This window comes from Vanacampus margaritifer, chromosome 7 (genome assembly GCF_051991255.1).
Source record: "Vanacampus margaritifer isolate UIUO_Vmar chromosome 7, RoL_Vmar_1.0, whole genome shotgun sequence".
NCBI lineage: Eukaryota > Metazoa > Chordata > Actinopteri > Syngnathiformes > Syngnathidae > Vanacampus > Vanacampus margaritifer.
The window spans coordinates 12,418,012-12,436,031 of NC_135438.1; the positions used below are offsets into that span (position 1 = coordinate 12,418,012).

The window sequence follows — 18,020 nt, forward strand, 5'->3', positions numbered from 1 at the left end:
CAAGTATGTGCGAGTCCACTGTATTATTTATTCACGGTGTGTATGTGTGTGTAATGGATAAAATGGACTGATGTAATGAAGCTGTAATAAGGCTGAAGCTTAATCCTGCCGAAGATAGACAATGACCTCTCTCACACACACACACACACTGGGTTACACTTGCTCCCTTAGTTCTCCCCGTTTTTCAAAAGTGTTTGCTCTTGTTCCTCCAGTCTTTCTTTTGATCTTACCACAGATATTTCCTCAATATTTCCTTCCTGTTCAGATTTGACCAGTCACGCATGTCCCTCGGTTCTCCACTTCCTGCTTTTTTTCCATTTCCTTGCTCCAATTCTAATGACTTGAGTTTCTTTGTCTCCATGTCCTTTCCCGTCGCCTGTGCCCCCATATCAGACCCTTCAGACTCAGACTTCTTCCTGCATTCTTCTCCACTTCCTTCTAAATTCAACTTTATTGACTTTTAGCCTCCTTGTTCCGTCCTTCCTTTCCTTTTCCACAACATCTCTTGTGACACTTTTTTTCCTCACTCCCTTCCTCAGTAGCCTGATGAATACGAAAGAGGTTGCGCATGCTTCCTTTAAGTCTATATTGTTGTTACGTACGGAAGTTATTTCCTGACACATCGGCTCACTCTTAAATAAGTTGCAAACAAGTTGCAAAATATCTTTTGATTAAGCCTTGACTAACTTTAAAAGTATATTCATTCCTAATTTTTTGTAATTGATTTCAATTGATTTCTGGGATGTTCAACTTTAGAGGTTACATTGCAGTTAACCTACTTTGTAAAAAATACATGAATAAATAAATAAAATAAAAATAAAATAAAAATAAAATAAAAATAAAAATAAAAATAAAAATAAAAATAAAAATAAAAATAAAAATAAAAATAAAAATAAAATAAAAATAAAATAAAAATAAAATAAAAATAAAAATAAAAATAAAAATAAAAATAAAAATAAAAATAAAAATAAAAATAAAAATAAAAATAAAAATAAAAATAAAAATAAAATAAAATAAAATAAAATAAAAATAAAATAAAAATAAAATAAAAATAAAATAAAAATATAGTACAGGCTAATAGAGCCAAACAGAAATATGGAGTAATGGGCAACATGAACATGCCACAACCCCTGTTGGTTCTTTATTAAAAAAGTATCCCTCGTCACACCATTCTCACAAATTAGTTGAGCACATTCACTCCATAAACACAGCAATTTTCCCCAACGTTATTACTAAATCAAAGCAACAACTATTGTGTCACTTTTAATTCCACACTGAGACACTGACTAGACATTTTGCATGTAAGCGAGACAGGAAGTTCGCCCATGTGGACAACTGCATATGCAATTCTAGTCCGTTCTGAATACATGACATCATAACCGCTCAAGTCAACATATCCATACAGTGTGCTTCAGTCTGCAACATTAACAGTGGAAGACTCACTTTCCTTTTCTTGGCAGATACAGTATGCAGGGTGTCAAGTGATAGTTCAAAATGTTAACATGAAGTCTATACACATGTCACCCTCTTTAAATACAAATTTTCTGACTGTGGTTTTGGTCATCTGTTATTTCCCTGTCCACGAGAATCATGTTAAAAGTGAAGAAAACCACAAAATTGCGCAAATGTTTCTTAAAGGAGAAAATTGTCAATTTGTGTCAATTTCCATGTTACCAGTTGCTTGGTAACTTTGCTTTATTTTCATGTTGCGTCGTCAACGTCCCCACAAAACAACCTCATGAGTCCTATTTGAAAGTGACATACATATTTCCAGGAGAAGAAAAAAAAAAAACTGCTGCAGAGCGCATGCAGGAAGTGATACGTTTAATGTTTCCAGCAGCAGGAATGGCGGTTTGCTTGGAGTACGCACTCTAACCACCGTGGCTGACAACAGACAAAATTGTGTGAGCTGCCAGTTTGCCAGCTCACAACGTGGTCAAAACATGTCTGAGCATCTGGGAGGAGATCTGACTGACTGTGTATGTGCTATTGGAGGCCCAGACTGCACTTACGGGAGTGCAATGCAAAGACGCCTCCATACTGGCTTGATTGACAGACGGCAAGAGGAAGTGCAGTGCTAAAAGTAGCATTCAGATGATCATTTGTAGTCAATCTGTACCAAAGTGCTTTTGTGAACTGCGTTGGTGGAGAAGCTTGTGTTGGTTCTTTGTACCACGGGGGTCTTTGGAGGCCACGCTGGAGGTGCCCGACTAAGAAGAGAACATTCCGAATAGCGGCATGCAGCACTTGAGGCCTGAGCGTAAATGAGATGGAGGCGGGTGGTTGCGGGGGTCCTGCTGAGCAATTGTCACTTCTCACACAGGTTAACAAGATGTGACACCAGCATCCAACTTCTTGTCATCACTTTGCTCTCACACATGCTCACCTACATGACCCATCTAAGACTTTCTCAAATGGTGGCCTCCACCTAAAAAGATGGCGGGTACAACCCACTTCACTCAAATAGGCGACCCTTGCCAGACATGATTTTCCTTCTGACGCCAGCCATTTTTTCATCTTAAAGTTAAAAAAGGTTAAAGTACCACTGATTGTCACACCCACCAAAGTGGGGCGAAATTCTTTTTCCGCATTTCATGGTAGTGAATGAGTTAAAAAAAAATGGTGCATCAGAAGTGCACAACTGAACACGATGAGGATGTGCAAGAAAAATAAGAGGCAACCAGGAAAGAATGGATCTTTTCTGCTCATGTTAAAAAAAAATATTCCCATTGAATGATCTTAGTGCTAACTTGGAGCAAACCACAAGAAGGAGTCATGCCATATCACTACAATAAAACTCCTTTCAATTCCTTGCACCTGGGTCATGGCAATCGTCTGTTGCTGGCCTCCCATGGTACAGTCTGTCCCAAGTTTTCAACACAATGGCACTCGGGACGAGTTAAATAAACAGGAATGGTTTTGATGAGGTTGCTGGCTTCCCCAAAATTGCCGGAAGAATATGTTTCTTTTGTACAACCTTGTTTGCCTTTTAATAAACTTAATCTAAGCCCTCCCAAAATATTCCAAGGTGAAAACCATCAATTTATGGCACAAATCCCTCTTTTATATATGGTGGTCTCAACCACTTTTACCGTTGTTGCCAACACACTCTACAATCTGTTAGAGTGAGTGAACGTGCAATATAGCACCCGCTAGTATCTCAGTTGATGAACACAATCTCAGTAAATCACACACAACATTTCCACCAACAGTGCACAAGTGAATACCCAATTCAAGCCTGAAAAGAGTTAACTGATGATTTTTTTTGTACTTGGCTGGGTACTTAGTGGTCACTAATAGTGTAGCGGTACATTTGCTTAACTTCGGTTGGTTTACCTCCAACTGGCGACCAAGGTTATTTTAGTCATGAAAACTAACGGAATGACGAAAATTGGAAAACATTAAAAAAAAAAAAAAAAATTAATTTTTATTTTGATTTTTTAGAAACAGTAATATTTTCAGACTGTACAACATAAGACAAAACACGCTACCCCCAATAGCTGCCTGCAGTTGTGTAAACAAGTTTTACATTAATTATTTTGGTCAAAATCCCTTTTTATATTTACAGCTCATGTTAACAAGAGCAGAGTCAAAATGTACGCTGGGTCGCTTACCTCCAGTAATGACTTTATTCCCCTTACATGCTCCTTTTTATTGAAATAGGCCGACCTCGCTTTGATGGAGCTCATCTCTACTCACGTCTTTTAAGGTCTTGCCTCACTCTGCTGTGTGCAACCATTGATAAATCAAGCTTATCATTTCAAAAGGCTTTCTCTTGGTGCCTCCACACAGGAGACGGCATAAAGAGGCTGCCCTGCGGCACAAAATTGGGCACGCGCACGCAAGCGTAGCCACACATATAAACAAACTCGACAGATTGTTGAGCAAAGTGGTTTGGGGGGGGGGGCGCACATGCCCTCTTCTTACTCAGGTAAATATACACATAGTGAGTGGCACCTCTCTGTAATTGCACCAATGCAAACACGCACACACACAAACACAACAAGGAAGGGGAAACCCCAAAGACTTTTTGTTTGTTTGCGGCATAGAAGAAACATTTTTTGAAACCTTCATCTCCCTATCCAGACTCTTATTTTATTCACGCTCTCCTTCTCATTGAATCCGTCTGATGTCTCAACTTTCTGTCTGTCTGCCATGCCCGATTGCCATATTGTCAACAGCCCCTGTTGCTCTTTCTTTAAAAGCTCTTCGATACCCTCGGGGCTCAACAAGCAGCCTTCAAGACTCTCTGAGGCCTGCGTGCACAAACGCACGCATAAAAACAGACAGTGCACACACACTGTACAATTGCAGCACAAAGTGAGCAAAGAGCCAGAGGACATGACAAGAAGAAGCATCATAAAAAAAGCTTTTTGGATGTCTCTTTGTACATGTTTTTGTGTCTCACGCAGACACACATATTTAGTTACAGTAACCCAAAAAATGATGCATACTCGGGCCAAATTTGGAGTTATTTTAGTACATTTCGTAGAGTAAATTTTACTCTGAAAAAGACTGTATTCGGTCCCAGGCTGAACAGAGTAAACTTTACACTCGGAAGACAGTAAAATATTATATATAATAAAAAAATAAAAAAATAAAAATCACTCAAGGGTTCAGGAACAATCTCACTACTTTCAGCATGGGAGATAAGCTCTCTATCACTTGGGCTATGCCACGCCTACTGTTGTTTATTATTCCTGGTGTGTCCAAAAGGAGACAGAGATATACTGATAAGCAATAGGACCGGCATGACACAACCTGAAGGTTCTGTGATCGGTCCTCAAAACCTGAGTGTGTGTGTGTGTTTTTAAAATATTTTACTCTCTTTCAAGTTTAAAGTTTACTCTAATTTAGGCTGGAGCAGAATAAATTCTTTTTAGAGTAAAATGTACTCACGAAATGTGTTGTGTTGGCATCTTTTGTCTGGAAATGGCACAAGAAAGGGCAAAAGGCTGAAAGAAGCTATGTTGAGAGATATATGCTTTATCACGTGAGGTGCAAAATTTTGACCCAATAGCAGATAGGACACAAAAGTTGAAAAACAGAGAATGCTTCAAAAGACAAAAAAAACAAAGTCACGCTGGATGTAGATGGCTTTGAAGAAAGAACTTGACAAAGAAACCTCGACGCACTGACAAATGTGTGTTGAGCATTCTCCCGCTAGTACCATGCTCGGTTCTATATGACAAAATAAAGGCCCATAAGACAAAATGAGGGTGACAAATTCAGGACCTGCATAGCAACTGACAACATCACAACGACCCAACACAAAAAACAGTCACAGAACGTGTGTGTCGTCGTGGAATATGCATAATATTTGACGTTTTTTTCTTTAACTAACAAAAAAATTGAATATCAAATACAACTACAGTATTTTATTATTTACAACTGTTTATAGACACACACAAGGGCATCAGACTAATAAAGTCCATATGTTACATTAATAATGATAATAGGAAGTCGTTAAGTAACCTTCCTTGCAAGCCCTAATGGACAAAGAATTTTCCAGCACTGCAGCCTATTGCATTGAGTGTATGCATGAGAGGCTTAATTTGCTTGTGCGTGGGTGTGTGAACCACTAAACATCAAACTGTATCACACCTTAATCACGGGAAATACCCACGGCACATTTCAACTCCTTATGCGTCCGTGTTTGTGTGTTTCTGCGTGTGTATGTGCATGCATAAGCGTGGCGGGGCGTTGGGCGCTGCTCTATTGATGAGAGAATGAAGTCATTTTTCAATGTGGGGTTAAGCGCTGCATTATTGCCGCCTCATTTGGCTCCTGTGGGCCACCATAGCCCTCCCGTCTGGTTTCCATGGCACGGAGAGGGAACACAGAAGGGAATGTCCCTGCTTACCAGACTGCAAGTTCATCCATCAGCTTTCTCTCTCTCTCTCTGTCTCTCTCTACCTCCCTTTCTCCCTCTCCTCCTCTCCCCCTCTCTCTTTCTCTCTCTCTCTCTCTGTCTCTCTCCCTCCCTCTCTCCCTCTCCCCCTCTCCTCCTCTCTCCCTCTCTCTCTCTCTCTAGCTCTCTCTCTCTGTCTCTGTCTCCCTCTCCTCGTCTCCCCCTCTCCTCCTCTCCCCCTCCCTCCCTCTCTTTCTCTCTCTCTCTCGCTCTCTCTCCCCCCTCTCTCCCCCCTCTCTCTCCTTTTCTCCCTCCCCCTCTCTCTCCCTCTCCATGCGTCCCTCCCCCCTCTCTCTCCCTCTCCTCCTCCCTCCCACCCTCTCTCTCTCTCTGTCTATCTCCCCCCTCTCTCTCCCTCTCCCCCTTTCTCTCTCTTCCTCTCCATCCCTCCCTCTTTACCTCCCTCCCCCCTCTCTCTCTCTCTCTCTCTGTCCATCTCTCCCCTTTCTCTCTCTCCCTCTCCTCCTCCCTCCCACCCTCTCTCTCTCTCTCTGTCTATCTCCCCCCTCTCCCTCTCCCCCCCTCTCTCTCTCTCTTCCTCTCCATCCCTCCCCCCTCTCTCTCTCTGTCCATCTCTCCCCTTTCTCTCACTCCCTCTCTCTCCCTTTCTCCCTCTCCCCCCTCTCTCTTACTTCCTCTCCATCCCTCCCTCTCTCCCTCTCTATCTATTTCTTTCTCTCTCTCTCTCTCCCTTTCTCCCTCTCCCCCCCTCTCACTCTCCCTCCCTCTCTCTCTCTCTCCGTACATACACATACCAACATATTTCAAGAGGTAGGCAATATGAGGTTCTTCCCACACAGTTTGCACAAATCAAGCGCAGTGGTATTAAGAGCTCAAAGTTATTCTACACTCCATCTACGTCTGGTGAACTCTTGCAAACATAGAAGTTATTTGCATAGAGGTGTGATAATAAAATCAATATAAAGCTACCTCATGGATGTTTATGTGAGGTGCGGGATTGGTTGTGCATTGAAGAAGAATGAAAATACTGTGCAGTAATGGGATTGTTGGAAGATCGCCACCTCTCTCCACGGAGCAAAAAATGGAACAAAAACAACGTCGCAGGATGTCAAGCATATGCCAAAGCAACAGTTGGCGATATAACTCCAAATCATAAGGACATTTCAAGAAAGTTATTTCCATAAAAGGCACACAAATAACAATGGAGAATCAAGGAAAAGGGACTGGTTTGCACTGAGAGTGGATAGTGAAGACTACTTCTTTATACAAATGAATGTTTTTTGGTAGATTTTACTTATTTATTTACGTTGCAATGCGGTTAAAATGTTAATAACAGTTTTTATGGCGGAAATATTTTGACTCTGGAACAGAATATTTTTATTTCTGACATTTCCTCGCATTTCAAAATATGCGAAAATCCGACGTTTACCACCTGAAGCAGCATGCAATCAAACTTCAATGTTCCACTGTTTCGGTACATTTTAAAAAACACAGTGGTGCCTTACGAGGGGCCCGAGTTACCCTTTTTTTTTTGTCTTGAGTTGCGATCAAACATTTGAGTGAAACAACAAGCAGCAGTTTGTTTTCTTCAGATGAAGTTTTTAGTCTTTAAAACTTAACATAAAACAAAGAGAATTACATGTTGCGTATTTAACTAGCATAATGCTAATAGTGCAAGACACTAGTGACGGGCTAACAAAACTAGCATTAATGTTGCTGTATTTATAAACCTTTAAACTTACACTTCAACACAAGTGGACGCAATATAGTACATGCAGATAAACACAACTCAAAGGTATTTAATTCTTTATCCTCTGCAAAAATGTGCGTACTTCTGTCTTTTAAATCTACATGTAGTATTATTTATTTTTTTAAATACTTTTCCTGGTGGCCGAAACATCCAGATTGAGCAGCACAATATTCATTGAATTATCACCATGCACAAACTATTTAATTCTGCAAATTCCATTTAATTATGCTTTTACTGTATGTCTTTATAAAGTACCGTACTGCAAAGTGCTCTTTTTCTTATTAATTCAAATTTTGTTGGCGTTTTGATGACTTAACACACGAGTGTTTTGAGTTCCGAGTCTGCGGAAGAGAAAAACACTGGCGCGTAACGGCACCACTGTAATTCTGTGTGTGTGCGTGAGTGTGTGCAAGCGCGTATGCTCTGACCTTGCAGCCGTGTCATGATAACTACATTCCTTTTGTCTCTACAATAGTGTCGTGATGCTGAGAGATGGATGAAGCCGGCTTATTCATTGACACGTTTTCAGAGTCCTTCTGTCTCTTTGTTCCCCACATCCTCATTTTCTCCGTTTACTGTAAACATCTCCATATATCACTGTCATATCAGCGCATTCATCTCACATACGCCTCCCGCGTCCCTGCAGTGCCTCATTCACACGCACGCACACACAATTTCACATCAGGTACAGTGAAAGAGCTGCTTAAAAAAGTTTTTTTTTTTTTTTTTTTTTTTAAATCTTTGCGGTTGTACTTCAACATCATTAATTTTCAAATACATTTGCATTTAATATTTTCTCGCATTCAGATTCGGTTGAAAAGTCACTCAAATATTCTGACAAGACCGCCACAAACTATTGATGGATTGTCTCCAAGTCAACAAAAACATACTTGTGAGGGCTCACAGGGACTAAAAATCTTCAGGGTTGTTTGTGCGCACCTGCAAAAGTGCATCTTGTCATCAGTTTAAGCAACTCTAAAATGTTGAACCAATTCCCACGTTCAACATGCGGCGTCGCCGATAGCAACCGCGTTGCATCCATTCAAAGCACATGCATAACTTTATTAACTCACATGCATGTGTGGCATTTCTCTGCAAGCAGCAGGTCACCTGTCACCCCGCGTGATATAACTTTATTAGCTGGCCAATTGGTTCAACTTGGCCGACCACATCACAAACTCATTAAGTGGCTGACCTTCAAAACAAGACAACTTTGTTAAAGGCTACAATGCCAGACAAGAGGACGGCAGTTGTCCATTAGTCTCAGCTGGTCAAGAAAAGATGATGGCGTGAGTGACACTGAATAAAAAAAAAATTCATCCGTGAGAAAAAGGTCATCTTATGAAAATAAAGTTCTAACTTCAACTCGAGAATGTCTATATTTCTATGCAAACCTGTTTTTGCACTAGAAGTCTCTCTCTCTCTCCCCCCTCTCTCCCAACTATATACAGTAGTTAACATAAAGCAATACAATTAAATAGTTGCATTTGCAGAATCACATTAAAAGGGAAGTCAACACAAAAAAAAATTCTTGACAATAATATGTTCTATGCAGTCCCAGTCGTCTGAATACAGTATTCTGCTTAACATTATGTTAGTTAAATATGAGCTAAGCAGCAAAATCCAACGATATTTATAAATATAAGGTGGCGGCCATTTTGCCCCTTGCTGTCGATCGAAGATGACATCACTGTTGCTCAGGGTTTAGGCAACGACCAATCACAGCTCACCTGTTTTCTGAAGCTGAGCTGTGATTGGTTGTTACCTGAGGCCTGAGCAACTGTGATGTCATCTTCAGTCGACAGCAAGGGGCAAAATGGCCGCCCCCTGAGATGGATAAAAACTGCTGGATTTTGCTGCTTAACTCATATTCCACAAATGTAATATTAATCAGAATGTCATGTTTAGACTAGTGAGGTCATATATAACATATTAGTGTCAAGAAATGATTATGGTTGACTTCCTCTTTAAACTGTTTATCGTGTTGATGGTCTCGATGTGACAGGTATATATTTCTAAACGTGATATTATGGCTTTATTCTATAAAAAAAATTACTGCACATTTTTGTCTTGTATCATTACCACTTCTCCAGCTATATTTGCACCCTTGCTACATGTCAGATTTTTAAGCAATCCTTTAATGGGTTTTTACATTATACAGGCTAGTCCAAATTTTGAGTTGTGGGCGGGAGAGTGAGGACAGGTATCAAGGAATCATTTATAAGATGTGTTATTGTGTAAGATTAAAGCATTTGTAAAAAATAAGTACGCTACTGTTAAAAAAAAAAAAACATGCAAAATTGCACCCAAAAAATTCACAAAACAGCTAAGAGAACACTGTATATAAAATGAGGCTTTGGGATCGTTAAAATGCAGTGGGCGTGTCCGCTGAATGCGGTGAAACAACGTCCTGATCAACTGTCAAATGTCGAGTCTGTCTACTATGACCTAAAAAAATGGATGCTAATTCATCTAGCATCTTTCTTATGCCTGCACATAACCTCATGGTTGAGACGCAAAATATTTCACTTTCCTTTCTTTTCTTTGATCCTTCCTCGGGTCTCCTGACAACCTCTCGACTCTAGCTGGATTCTGAAGTATTCGGTTTAGGTGAACGGTATGGGATTTTTAATAGGTTTTAGGTGAATTAATGAGTACACACATACGCACATACTCACGCACAAACAAAATAAAAAAAAATAAAAAAACAGAGAGCAATGATGATGACACGTCAAATCGGTAAAATTACCGAATGAACAATACTGAGCTCTCTCAGAGAGAAAAAAGAAAAAGACGCAAAAGTAAATCCCCCGAAAGCCTCTAGTGGCTGTAATTATAATTACATCCCTCCGGGTCATCAGGGGGCTTTTGCATGACGTGACAATGAGGCGCTCTAAAGCAGCCATGCCGGCCTGACGACGAGGTTCACACAATGTTGTTGTCAAGTCAAACATTACAACAACAACAAAATCCTTACTTCCTCATTCCTGGCTGACAATGAGGCGCTCTAAAAAAAAAAAAAAAGAAGGTTTTAATATGGACTGTGTAGTACAAGTTGGTCTGGGATGTATCCTCCGTGATAAATGAGGGTTCACCGTCATCTGGCCTTTGAAACAATATACATCCAAATTGCTTGCTATCTTTGCCATAATCGCAAACCGACAGCTGGATTCCTTGACATGGTAGCGTGTGTCATTTACTTATTGAATGCTTTCCAGTGGAACACATCCATAATTAATGGACATTGCAGCCGCCTCCACAAAATTAAATTGCCACTCTTTCTAATACCTTTAATCTGTCAACATCCCTTTTGCAATGCGACAAACAAAAAAACCCAATCATTGCTTCACAAAAAAAAAAAAAAAAAATGAACGACTCGCCCTAATGACTTGATTGGACTGGAGAGAGTCAGAGTACCACTACGCTTTTTCTTCTACATCTCTCTGGGGTTTTCATAGCAAGTGATGTTACTAATTGACCAATCAGGTTGCACTAACAAGGCTGTCAGAGCGCGTTAGCGTCAACTGCCAATCACGGCCCGCTGAGTCGTCTCCCAGGGCAACAGTTAGCCAATGACCTGCAAGAAGTCTGACTCGCGATGGCAATCGAACGCCACAAGCTGCTACCACAAGTCGAAAATACGCACGCTGACACGAGCGCAGTCACGAGCTCAAAAGCCACGCTAACTCGCCCAACAAAGACTCCACCGGCCATTAGTGGCCCAAAGCTTCGGGGCAGGAGCACAAACGTGTACTCTCACTTATATAAACACACACACACACAGTTTTGAGCATCCTTTAAGATCATCGGTGCCGCCGGCGCGCAAAAACATCCCGGCAGCCTTTTCATGCTGCCGTATTGTACACTTCTTTCATCTTAAGCTCTTTGTCCCGCCCGCCATTACACTGCGCTCCTCTCTAACCTCATTTCCACAGCTGCGACACTCCAGACAACTTTTTAACCTCAGCCCCGATCGTCAATTACAGTCATGACGTACTTTGATCTGGTTATATCCATTGCATATATCTATTAGGGAATTTTAATCATGGCAACACCACACATTGATTTATTTATTTTTAATCACCTGTTCAGCATGTATTTGTCCACATCTGTTTGGCTTGCGTTTCTAATTATGTCAGAATTGTGTCACATCGGGAGCTTTACATGGCATGTGATTGTATGCAAGGAATAGACAAATTATCGACCGGGACGATTATCGGGGCCAATATTCAGAATTTTGAAGAATATCGGAATAATAGATCATTTAAAATTGTGCCAACTTAAGGAAACTGTTTATTTCCAATTTCCAGTTAACTTTGTAAGAGATGCTGCTGACCATCATGGGAACTTTAGGCGCCTCGTGTTTGTTTGAAAGTAAAATTAAGACAAGTAAAAAAAATAATAATTATGGAATTAATTTACTGCAGAAAACAATGGGAAACTATCTTTTTAACATTTTTTTTTTTTAAGAAGTGCTAAATAACCTGGGAGATCACTCAACTTTTTTATTTTTATTTTAAAATAAATACTGTATGTCTATTTTTTGTAGATCTTTTTTTAATTCCGATATTTAGCAAATCTTAAAAGTTGTCCAACAAACATAATTCTACAAAAATAATAGCTGGAGTTTGTATATTTCAAATTTTGACGCCAATATTTTCTTTTACTGAAAATGAACATCGGCTCCAAACATCGGTTATCCTATCCTAGCATATTACTTTATTTATTATTATTTATTTATTTTTATTTTAAAATAAATACTGTATGTCTATTTTTTGTAGATCTTTTTTTAATTCCGATATTTAGCAAATCTTAAAAGTTGTCCAACAAACATATGCTTAAAAATAATTCTACAAAAATAATAGCTGGAGTTTGTATATTTCAAATTTTGACGCCAATATTTTCTTTTACTGAAAATGAATATCGGCTCCTAACATCGGTTATCGGCCTCCTTGACTACTAATAATCGGTATAAGCCCTGGGAAAAAAAACATATCTGTAAATCTTTATTTTACACAGCAGCAAGTATTATCTTCTGATCAAGTAAGCCTACGTGTGTTAGCATTTCTCCTAGCATATTACATTTAACTTAATTCGTCATATATACTCTAACGCTAAATATTGAAATCAGAAAAAAAACAGCACTTTTTAAAATAGCTTTGGCACTCTCTTATGCATTTAACACACAAACTTATTAAAAAATTGCGTTTTAAATCCAAAATCACAAAACACAAAATGAGAATTTCAAGTATAAAATGAATAGAAAATACTGTCTATTTTTCTAGTGTTTGAGTGTGTGCTAGTGCCTTTAAGAGGCGGGGCCTGGTGGGGTGTCCTCCAATGTGGTCAACTCCATGTGTGCGTTTGGAGCGTGAGCTGTGGCTGACAGCAGCCCCTGCGTGAGTGTCTTCTTTGTGTAGATGTGATTTATTGTTCCTCGGTGTTCAATAAATTGTTTAACCGTCACATAAAAGGAGTAGCGTAAATACAACTAATGACTTTAAAATGACAGCCACAATTGATATACATCACATTGTATTCAAGAAGAAAGGCAATATCTGAAGGGACCAAAGTAAAGCTCTTCTGTGTGTTGCAGTCATTGGACCCTATGTTAATAACTCACACACACACTCGCCAAATGTTCTCCCATTCGGCCCCCTCGTCCCACGACGGTCGCGCTAATCAAAGACTGACACACTAACAAACACACATGTGCACGGGCAGCTTTTAGCTATGTTAATTTCCACTGTGCATATGAATGATCATCTGAGTGCAAACAAGCACATGCAGCCGCCATCTGCTCCAACATGCAAGTGTGTGCGCTTTATATGCGTGTGTCTGCTTAGATGTCATTTTTGGTGTCCGGGGTAGAAACGGTCGCTTCTTTGTTTGCAGTCTTTACTATGTTGTATTTACACAGAGCAAGAGGAGGAGGACGGAAGCAACACGTACAAAGCCATTAGATGCTCGTGTAATGCAGACACGGAGAGCTAATCCTAATTTTATTTTTCCAGCGGGGAAGTGGATTAGAGGAGGATTAGGAAAGTATCATGACAAGATTATGACATATGAGGCTCTGCTGCGCTAAGACCATTAGCCCCTTTAAAATCTTCCCCGCGCCTGTGTGTGCCTTTCTGTCACGTTTTTTTTTTTTAAAAAGAAATGCAGGTTGAAGCATCATTTATGACACGATTGGTTAGTCGGGACGCTCCTCGCAAAAACAGTTTGTGCGTGCGTGTGTGTGTGTGTGTGTGTGTGTGTGTGTGCAATTGAGTGAATGGAAGCATGTCTGCATCGATACGTTCTACAGGAAGAAAACGTGTGGAGCCTGCTGTCGGACCTCCTCAGGGAGAGAACAGAGCGCATGTGTGTGTGTGCATCGTGTGGGTGCACACTAGATTAGAGGGGTTCAGATGTATTTCTGATGCTTCATGCCACATATGGGTCACTGCTGCCAGCCCCAAGGGTTCGAGGGGGTTGGTTAGAAATTGGGGTTTCAGGAAGGGGGATGATATATTAGCGTAAACAAGAATTGCTGAACTTTCCAATGATGAGCTGTTAACTTGCGCTAGGAAGAGTCGCTCATGAGTGAATTACATTTATGTGGAGCAAACAAGTCGTGGTGTGCCCCAAAAAAATCTCATCGCGATTCTCATTTAGTACGATTCAGAATCGATTTTAAATGGCCCAAAATCAATTTTATTTAAATTATTTTATACTGTCTTCTCTTTGTTTGCGTGTGCCTTTATTGGGAGCTCTGTTCATGTTGTACCCGATTTGGCCACTTAGGGGCAGTGTGGTTCCACGCGGTCTGATACACTGTTAAGTTGTAGCCACATTAGAGAGTAAAAGGAAAAAGTCACGATCAAGTTATTCCAATAAAAGTTGGGTTTTTTTGCAGCGTGGAGCCGTTCTTTTAGCATTAGCGAGTCAGACTGGAGTAGATCATTACGATTCCTGGAACATCTATGAATTAAAGAAAAAAATCATTGTCAATCAAATCATTTTGAATAAAAAAACATTCTTAATCGAAAATCGATTCTGAATTGAATCGTGCACCCAAAAATCGGAATCGAATCGAATTCACATTCAGACATTCCCACCCCTACAAACGAGGCCCCCCGAAATCAGACAGTTCAGAACGTTAGTCCTGGTGTGCATGTGTGCATATGTGTGTGTGTGCAGTGACGCAGGCAAAGCGGCGAGCTGTTAAGTTTATGGGCAATGTGAGACGGGAGCTGCAAGAGGCCTGACAGGGTGTTGTTATTTTTGGTGCAGGCTTCTAAGGTAACTGAAGTCCAGACGGACACACAGACGAACTGAAACGGAAGGACTTGCATGAGCGGAAACTTAAAGCCCCAGACCAGTTTTAGTTTGCGCAGGGACTAATTGCGGGCTCCCAACAGTAATGCTAGTGCTAACAGAACATGATATGCTTCCTGCCTGGTCCACCAATTTTACAGGGCACGGAAGGAGGTGATCCGAGGTTGTCACAGCAATGACAAAGATGATATCTAGCGTGAGAAAAGGCAGTGTTCTATTAACAAGATTTTAGTTTAAGGCCAACATAATGTTGCTTCAGCAAACATTAATCATGCGCTAGCTTAGCATGCCTCACAACATCTCCAATCAGGGGTCTTTGTGTTTGAATGTATCACATTCATGGATCTACAAGCTAACTAATAGTTGTAGTTTGTTGGCTTTGAAGTACTGCCACCATGGGTGAAAATACAATTGTGACCCATATTTGAAAAAAAAATAGTAATTTCTCAACTATCGCGCTATGCTACTTGTGACATCATTATTACTCGTCACAGGTGTGACTAGGTAGATAGTTATGACTTATTTTCCGTGTTCATGCGCTACCTTAGATGGTAAAGTCTCCCCTGCTTAGATGGCCGCTAGTATTTTTGGGGTCATGAACTCTAGCATTGCAACTGTTGCTATAATAGCTCATGTTGATTATTGGAAATCCTGTGGATTGCCAGCCTAATTTGAGCTCATACTGATACTGAGAATTATTAAAATGAGTACAAATTTATCAAAAAAAGAATTGTTAGCTTTTTACTTATAACCGTATTATCAATATCTACAAAAACGACAAGGTAAAGAGTGATTGTTTAGCTATAGTTTGAGATATTTATCTTTGTTGATTATGCTTTACAAAATGCCATTTTTGAGCACTTTGCGATGTTTATTTCATTTCACTTTGAATCTGCCACAGCGGTACTGTCATGTTTCGCTTCTGTATGGTTGGGTTTTTGTTTAGTTTTGGGTGTTTGTGTCCTTTTGTCTGTGTCATCTGTGTTTTCTTATGTTGTCCCTGTGTCCTTCCCTTGTCTCGTCAAGCTTTATGTGACCCACCTGTGTTTGCCTGACCTTCCTCGTGTGTCAACCAATCAGTGCCACTTGAGTCTTGCCCAGGTGTGTCTTGTCATGTCAATTAGTGTTGGTGTATTTAGACTTCGTACACACGAAAGTCAGTTTCAATGTATCCTTACAAGTTTCTTACCGTTGAGGCCGTTTGTCCACACGACGGCGCGGTTTCGGAGCTTGAAACCGATCACTTTTGAAACCGGGCTCCAGAGTGGAAAGATTTCAAAACGCGCTCTTTATTTCCACGTTCAACAAGCGATGTTTTACTTGAATCACCCACCATTGTCATTTGTTTGTTCTGTGGATTGCAATAAAGTTTTTTTTTTTTAAGTGTCCGTCTTCTTTTGATCTTCTTCTACGCTTCCCGTTAACTCCCTGTGGCTGCGCTACAGCGCCACTCCAGACTTGGCATATACATTACAGCCGTTAAACGTCCTCAGCGTCTTCTTTTGGACACGCGCAAGTCTTGGAATGCTTCTGTGTGGACGAGATTTGTTTGAAGAACGAAGCCAGCTTTGCTTCCGTCTGAACCTTAGGGCCTTAGACTCCTGTTTTTTGTTCAGTTCTTGTTGGTCCAACGTTGGTTGTGTTGTCTGTCGATGTCGAGCCACGTAGATAACCCGACGTCTTGCCGTGTTGGATTATTTAACCTTGTAGTTTTTGTTTCTACCTGCCAGTTCTCTGTTTGCCCGTTTCCCATATTTGTGAACGTACGGTACCTTTTTTGGAACTTCACCGCTGCCTCCTCACTCTGCTTCCCTGCACTTGGGTACTCACCCACACCTCCACGTGACAGATACAAGTTTGACCTACTGCCTGGTATCCCGGAATCTACTTGAGCGCCTTCCGACTCATTTTGCTATGGAAGATTTCAATTATATTTTTTGGGCACTGGGCTTACACTTCTTCCAAAAGAAAATCCGATTTGTCTAAAACAGCTCCATCCCTGGTCGTCATGGCAGTGCAGTCACAGGCAAACCCTGCACGGGGGTGCAATTTGCATGAGACCTTGAAGGAGGCTGTTAAAAAAGAATGATGTGTTTGATAATTCTTGATTTTTGTGGAATTTTGAAAATTGTGTAAAAGTTGCAGTCAGTGCATGACAGATTACGATTTAAAAATGTTAAAAATGTTGGTGTTCAGACCATCATCATTCGCCTGGCTTCGTCATTAACTCATTCACTCGCAGCCATTTTCACTGAAGCAACCCCTTTTGCTCCTGGCTGTTTTACTGGATTTTGACTGATTTCGCAAGGCCCACAGAATATTCTGTCTCTTCTTTGATCAGGAAAAAAAAAGTATATTTCTACCAGTTTCCATTTTGCAGCAATTAACATTAGAATATAGCTTATATAGCTATAACTTTCATCAATATTCACAAATCTGTTAAAAACTGGGAGAAATAGCTTGTTTCAACATGACCCTGGTTGATTTCCTATACTCTGCTGCCACCTGCTGGTCGTTTTTGTAATAACTACCATTGCTTCATGCATTCTCTTCAGTTCAGAGGCTGCATCAAAGCCTTGTGTATGCTCTAGCGTAAAAAAAAATAATAATTTAAAAAACGTAGAAATACGTCTTTGGGAGCATGGTCATATTTAAAATAGAACGTATTTATTCGTTTTGGGGAGGAAATGGGTTAAGATTTAAAACTGAAAAATTAAGTGATATCTTCCAAATATGCAGCAAATCTTATTGGGGTCCTCAAAGGCCCCCATTTACTTTTGTGAAAATCATTTTTTTGTTGTATTTGTTTTTTTGCAAAATCCTCCCCACAAACAAACCAACGATGAAGAAAAGCTAATTAACGTAATGGTTTCATGACTGATGTCGATGGCATGAAAGTGTTCGTGATATTCATCAAAACCGAATACGGGGGGAGACTTTAAACAATTACACGCGTATTGATCTCTCAAAGGAACAAACACAGAGGGAGATGGATAGTTTTCTCTTCCCTCAATCAATACTCATCTCAAGCAAAAGGTAGGATGAAGGTGAAGGAAGACGAATGGAGTACAGAGC

General features: G+C 40.3%; 1 protein-coding gene across 11 annotated transcripts in view; it reads right to left on the reverse strand.

Annotated features, from left to right (window-relative positions):
• slit2 (slit homolog 2 (Drosophila)) overlaps positions 1 to 18,020 on the reverse strand; it is a 111,992-nt gene that overhangs the window by 59,075 nt on the left and 34,897 nt on the right. The window lies entirely within an intron of this gene.